This window comes from Helicoverpa zea, chromosome 19 (assembly GCF_022581195.2).
Source record: "Helicoverpa zea isolate HzStark_Cry1AcR chromosome 19, ilHelZeax1.1, whole genome shotgun sequence".
Taxonomy (NCBI): domain Eukaryota; kingdom Metazoa; phylum Arthropoda; class Insecta; order Lepidoptera; family Noctuidae; genus Helicoverpa; species Helicoverpa zea.
In genome coordinates this window covers 2604196-2612037 of record NC_061470.1, presented here as the reverse complement: position 1 = coordinate 2612037, position 7842 = coordinate 2604196, and the positions used below count along the sequence as shown (strand labels likewise).

At 35.8% G+C, this 7842-nt stretch overlaps 1 pseudogene; it reads left to right on the top strand.

The window, feature by feature from the left end:
* The window catches only part of LOC124639619, a 9830-nt pseudogene extending 2759 nt beyond the window's left edge, over positions 1 to 7071 (top strand).
* The last annotated feature ends 771 nt before the right edge of the window (positions 7072 to 7842 follow it).

Here is a 7842-nt window from a genome sequence, read left to right as displayed (position 1 = left end):
TACAGTACCTATATTTTTTTAACTTCTGGTAGAACCCCCAGACTTGTAAAAAATTGTGCAATTAACGTAAACACAGAATAGTCATTTAGCCATTCACGTATCCTACTCGAAATAATTATGTTTTTAAGGCATTTTAATAATTAATCCATTAATTGTTTTATGATCCTCGTTAAAAAAACGAGATTTTGAAATATCTTAAGAGCATACAGACTAAACAGTCGATCGACAGTTGACCCGATGGTTGGCATATTTTTTGTAAAGAAAATCTTAATTCCATTCCAAGTTTTCAGTCGGTCTGATATCGGTTTTTTGTTACGTGCAGACTACCATTAATTTTTATAATGATTTATGAGACCACCCACTTTAAAATTTTGGCCGACTAAAAGTTGTCAGTGTGCGGGAGCTCTAAATCTACATATGTCTAGACCGGTTTCACAGGACTGCGTATGATAAGTGCAGACACTGGTGCACTTATTATTTTCTCATTCTCAAAGTCCGATGCGACGGCAATCCAAAACGATGGGAGAGAGACCTAGCAACGCAATTAATACTAATGTATTTCTTCTATTTTTTATGTTGTGTATGTTTTGTACTGGGGTTTTTCTTAAGGACAAAATCATGGATAAAAAGTAGGCTAATCAGATTAGCACTTGTTACGCGGCAATATTTACAAAGGACAGCATCCTCAAAACGCCCCCTTGTACCACCAACTTTTCTAACGTGATATGTCCCATTGCTGGGTAAAGGCCTCCTCATTTCCTCTCAACCCTTCGAGTTTTACCACCATCCACATTTTCAGGGACCTATCCCGTAGTCGTTGGCTAGTTTGGGGTATCCATCAGGTGAAAATATTGGCCCAACTCTTTACCAATCTGAATTTTTTAACCGCAATCGAGAGTAGACTAAGAAGTTTCTTACTACTCTACAGTACCTACAAAAATTTTTGGACAGAAACCCACTCAAAACTAGTTCTGAATCATAGATAAGAGACGTTTCGAAAAAAATTTGAATAATTGAAAAAAGGTTATATATACTGGATAATAAATTAATGAGAACTAGTTGAACAAAGAATTTCAATACAAACACAAAACTCTCACGCATTAAGACAAATAAAAAATAAAACTTTAATTAGTGGTGACAAAAATTTGCTTTAAAATGGGATTAAGTACTGAGACAAGTCTTTTAGCATTACCTGATGAGATTATTGAGAAGATAAGAAAGATTTTCAATCTGGATAAACCAGAGAGGCGTGCAGAAGCTGTCAAAATTTTGCAGGAGTGGCTTCAAAAGCAGGATCATATTATCAAGAAGGATTTTAGTAAGTGGTAAATTATTTTAATAGGCTTTTATCTACCTGCATGGATGTTTGTATGATTGTGTGTCTGTATTAAATCTTCGTACTTAGGAACACATAGCTGCCCAAATAGGCTAAATTTTAACACAGGTATTTACGCTTAGAGTATTTTCAAGGCCGTTGATGGTCGGTAGAGTAAATATAACTAGAGGCGTGTCCTAGCTTCAATACTTTCTCATTTCTATTTGGGAAAAAAAAAATCGATCTCATGACGCTCGGGCTGAGAAAAAGAAGTATGTTCGGTTAGGAGAGAGGATGCAGTTGCTGACTAATTTTAAGTTAATTTTTTTTTTTTTAATATCACTTCACACAAATAACAAAGGTAAGGAAATGGTTGTAGGCTTCTTCTTACCGGGTTGGATATACTACATTCTAAGTACGTTTGATAGTAATAATATATATGATACATTTTAAAGCTAAGCGTCCACTTGTCGGTATCGTACGCAACGGACGTATCGCACGCAACGGATCGTAGTATTATTTATATAGAAACTCAAACAAGTGCGTCCACCTGTCCGCATCGTACGCATCGCACATCTTGTTTGAGTTTCTATATAAATAATACTACGATTCATTGCGTGCGATACGTCCGTTGCGTACGATACCGACAAGTGGACGCTTAGCTTTAAATAATATCTTTCCTGATTTTATTTTCGAGTATAAAGAAAATATAGATGAGTACTTTTTACACAAACTATTTGATATAAAGGTTTGCTTGTCTTGAAACCAAAATAATGAAGTAAAATGTATACAAAATAAAATAACTACTACTCGTGCATACGTAATTAATTACTATGAATAACACTTACGAAGGTTTGACAAAGCCATACTTTTGATACCGGTCCTCTTAACTTGGTCATTGAATATATTACCATGTTGCTTAACGGGTATCCAACTTTTTGCCAGATTGTATACTCCTAATAAGTAGGTATACAAAACTTGTATATTTCAACTATACATAATTCAAATATACTAGTCTTACCAAGGACTATAGGATTACTAGGGTAACTGCGTTGAAGAGGTCAGCTAGAAAATCGCGCCCTGTAAAAAACTGGTACTCAGGTGCATCCTGTTAGACTCCAACATAGTTGGGAAAAGGCTAGGCAGATGATGATGATTTTGACTATACCGAAAATACTTTGCATTATTTCATCTAATTTAAGTTTTATAAGACAAGTAGATCAGAAAAAGCATTATGTTTTTAACCACTGTTTCTTTGTAATTACAGGTGACGATTATTTAGAAAGAGTGCTAATAACATGCAAGGGTTCCGTAGAAAAGGGCGAAAAAGCAGATTGATAGATTGTGTACATTGAAAACTTTTACCGAAGTTCTTTGCTATGACAAATGTCAAGACAGTTTTACCGGAAGATTATTTTGTTGATAAGTAAGTATATATATATATTGTTAAACTAGTTTGTGAAACTTTTATCGTCCCACTGCTGGGCTCCGGCCTCTTCTCACACGGAGAAGGATCAAGCATTAATCACCACGCTTGCTCAATGCGGGTTGGTGATTACAGACTATATGTATAGTCCAGGTTTTCTCAAGATGTTTTCCTTCAACTTTTATCAGCCATTGGTTTTTAAGATATACGTAGGTACTATCTATATTTAAGTACAGGGTGTCTTGTAATCAATTTATACAAAAATGAAACCCGTTTTCCGTTGTCACGGCATAACATGAAAACGGCTTGACCGATTTGGCTGAAAATTAGAGGGGAGGTAACTTAGATCCGGGAGCAGGTTTTAGGATAGTTTTTGTCACTATCCGGCTACAGGACGCGGGTGAAACCGCGGGCGAAAGCTAGTTCGATATATATCCGGAATGAGTTGTCAGAAGGTTCCAAAACCAACAAACTAATATGGATTCAGTAATTTATGAGTTTCTTTTCGATTTTAATTAAATACAATACAATATTTAAATACTACCCGTCTTACCACAAAAACTTTTAAACGTCAGTTTAAGCCTTGTCTAAAAAAATGTCAAATTATGACGTTGACATATGGTTCATTTTGCAGCCACAAAATTTTTAGACAACTGTAAACCAGGCGTTAAAGTTTTTGTAGTAAGGCCATACTAATTTTAAATACACTGTTTTTAATTAGAACCATTTTATGCGATGTGATACCTCACTTATTTAATATGAAGCACATTAATTAAAAGTAAAATTATTATGTTACTATGCAAAATCCATTATTTATTACATTATTCATAATAACAAAGTCACTTTTTCAGAAAAAAAAAAAAAACAATTTTGTTAGTTTATCATATAGGTACGCATAAGCTCCGAACTGATAAACAGATTTAGATTTTTTTAACTTTTCTTTCAGATTGTTCATCCCCCTACCTCAGCTAACTAAGGATTTGTACAGAGTCATACTTTTAAGCTTTGCTGGAAAACAAATTACTAGCGAAGTACTATGGCATTACTTCCAATTTAGTGTTGTTGTAAGTATATTTTTTTAACCTTTGTCATTAATTTATTTTTGAACATATATTTTACATTTTTAAATATTAAATATAAAAATAAAAAACATTTAAAAATATAAAAAATAGGTTGCCACCGATATCGGGCACGGGGTCCAAGGTACCGGTGGTTAGGGTCCCAGAGACAGAACCTCCTCACAAATTAACCTTAATTTAACCTTATTATTAATCTGTCTTCTATGTCAAAAACTACAGAAACTATTTAAATGATCAGCAGACAGCTATATATTAGTTTGCGTCGTTGGTCTAGTGGTCATAAGCGCGGCTGCTGCGCTTGAGGGCTCGGGTTCGATACCGGGTCGGACCGAAATCGCTTTGTGGTTTTTAGAAACTTTCACAAGCATCCCGTAGTCTGGAAGTTGGTGATTGATACAACCGTGCATCGGAGAGCACGTTAATGTTGGTCCTGCGCTAGATAACTCTCCGGTTTTGTCGGATTTTCTTTCCCATCGGGTTATGAAAATGAAGGAACAGTGAGTGCACTTGTGTCGGCGCCAATGCTTGTGCACTGTAATATGTCTTGCGCAGCTGGCTGATCTCCTTATATGAGAACAACCGCCGTGGCCGAAATCGGCCGTGGACGCCATTATATAGCCTGAGAAAGAACATAGGCTACTTTTTATCCAGGCGCGGGAATTAGTAACCTCACGAGGCAAGTGAAACTGCGGAAAGCAGTCAGTACTATTTAAATCTCAAGGTCACTGCTCGAATTGTTTTGTAAACAAATTAAGCTACCCTTCCGAAATTTAAAGCAACTTTCGCACGGTCGACGGCCATCGGATCTCGACTTCCGCGTGCACCCAATGTCATAATCTGAAAATGATAGAATAATATAAAATAAATGGATGGTTATAAACGTTCGATTAAACAGCTAACCCTTTTAGTGGACAAACGCCATTCAAAAGCCGACTAGTTGAATGTGAATACAGCTAGATTTGTTTGTTCAACAATTACAACTAGGATACTGGTTTACTCCCGCTGTGGATGCAGTGTCTGACATTCCCTGTGTCAGACTCTTACTGACTAAAACCAACCATGTTCCTTCTTAAGACCTTTATGTACCAGGGCCACGGTAACTCTTTCGAACAATCCCGCAGCCCCGGAGTGTGACGTGGTGACGTCGCGGCGCGTCGCTTTGGATCTCTTTGCATTCGCGATTTGCTCATGCAGGACATGCCCTTAGGATTTTTTTTTTACCGTCAATATTTCTCAAGGTGGATGTGTGATTTTAGACTTTCAAATCCAGGTTTCTCAAGATGTTTTCCTTCACTTTTACTCTAATACGACTGGACCGATTTCAAGGTAATTTGTTAGAAGTACGGGATGTATTTATGTTAATGTTATTTCTTCTTCTTTCAGCTTAGCGAATATATGAAACTGAATGATTATTTACATGGTATCATTATAATATATGACTTCAGGCATGTAAATTTATTTGATTTGGTGACCAAACTGAATACAGTGGAGTTGCAACAGTTTGTCAGCATTCTTGTTGTAAGTATTAAAACAATTATATTGTCATAAAAATATTATTTACTTTAATTTCAAAGTTACTAAAATATATTGAAGGCCTACATGCTGTATAGGTTTCCTTATTCCGTCACTGCTTAAAAAAAAAAACAACTTTTGATAATTGCTTTAGCCATTGTTCCAAAAATGATTTTTTTTATTGATAAACTGTAGGTACATTACATTTTAAAATAAATTAAATCTATATTTACATAATTTCTTCCATAGTTCAAAATATACTTGTTTTCTCCATGGATCTTTGTTTTTCCACAAAATTGTACTTTCAACCGACTTCCTAAAAAGGAAATCCTCAATTTAAATCCAATCATCATCATCATATCAGCCAATTGCCGTCTACTGCTGAACATAGGTCTCCCAAAACAATCATCCAATAAAATATCTAATTAAATTCTTTCATATTTTCAGGAAGGATTTGGTGCAAGATTAAAAAGCATACAAGTAATAACCGAATCAAAAGCCATAGAAATATTAATTAACATAGTTAAACAAGTTGTTAGCGAGAAAATCGGTAAACGATTTGTAGTGCAAAACAGCTTAGAAGGACTTTATAAAGTAGTCCCAAAAGAAATTCTACCAGTAGAATATGGTGGCGATGAAAGATCCGCACATAAGTTGCAAGGTAAGAAAGATTGTGTAAAGAGAATTAGAACTTCGAGAAATATTAACAAGCAAAAAAAATATGTTAACTTCACTCCAGAAGTTGTTCTATTAGGTTTCTGCTGTGTTTATTTTACCACCAACTGCCACACACAGATCCCGGCTTTTTTTTTAAAGAAATCGATTAACTACATAAGTAGGATAAAAAATAATTATAGTGCACTCTCTATTACTTCACTCCCATAGTCAAATGTCAATACGGCGAAACCAGAGAAATATCAGAATCTCGTCTCTTCTTTTTTTAAATGGAAAATCATCAGATGGTCAGAGTCAGATGACCACTCTGATTGCAGCGTGAGAGAGTATGAAAATTTTACTGACTAAAACCCACATTTGTTGTAAGTGCCAGAGAATCGGCAACTCTTTGAACAATCCTGACAAAAACTAACAAAGCATCAAATAAATAATTATAATTAAACATTTCTTAATTACAGAGGAAATAATTGAAGAACTATCGATGGAAAGACACGTGAAATACATGGAGATGATGAGCAATGCCTGCACTGATGAAACGAAGCGACACGCCGGGAAGTTCAATGAAGAATATATGGGCATGCCAGGGTCTTTTAGAAATTTAAGTGTAGACTAATTATAGATAAATAATATATAAATTAAATAAGTAATATTCTATGTTATTTGGCATGAAAATGTGAAAATATTCGTTCAATTAAAAATAAGGGCGATGTTAGACTATTTTTTCTACGCGTACATGCGCTCGTCTCGGCTTATTATCACGCTTTGAGCTTAAAATATTAGAGTTACATACGGTTTCTTAAATTAGTTGTGAGAAGTAAATGCTGGCAGTTATAAGCATCAACGCTCGTACGAAATGCAGGTGTGTCAAAAGTGGAGCTATTATGAATTACAAACTTATAAAAACTGATGTATATGGCTTTGTTATATGCATGTCTGAAATTGCTCTTAAATATGATTTTATGCTCAGATAAATGAATGAGATTGTATGCAAGATTTTGACGATAAAGAGGCAAATAGGTTACATATTTAAGATCCTTATCTATTTTATCTTTAATCGTTTATTCTGGACTAGCTTCTGCCCGCGACTTCGTACGCGGATCCTGTCCCTTATGCCAGCGACTACGGGGTCAGCAAAATCAAAGATCTGAATAGTCTGATATTGAATTTTAAGGGCCCGTTGACTTGGAAACAACGGAATACGCATAACCATTGGAAACGTTCCATGTATTTAATTTTTGTACTTTAACGGCAAAAGCACAGCAGACTAAACAAAACGCTGAGAACTGAACCGCAATAGACGTGACCATAGGGATAAAAGTGGTGATTCTAATTAGTCCGCATTTAAGTTGTGAGTGGCAAAAATATTAGGTACACGTATTATTACGTAAAAAAACATTAAATAGATGACAAAGTCGTGGTGACTTAGTGGAAGTCGTGGTGGTTTAGTGGGTAGAGAACCAATCTCTCGAGTATGAGCGTGCGTCTTTGATTCCAGGTCTGGCAAGTGCCTGCCAATGCAACTTTTCTAAGTTCGTATGTACTTTCTACGTATATTTTGGATACCAATGACAGTTATTTGGAGGGGATGTTAAACTGTAGGTTCCGGCTGTCATTGAACATTCTTGGCAGTCGTTATGGGTAGTCAGAAGCCAGTAAGTCTTACCAAGGGGTGTTGGGTTGAGCGGGTAACCGGGTTGTGGAGGTCAGATAGGCAGTCGCTCCTTGTAAAACACTGGTACTCAGTTGCATCGTGACTGGAAGTCGACCCTAACATAATTGGGACAAAGGCTCTTGAGATAATAACGACAATAATAATGAGATACAGGCACCGCAGG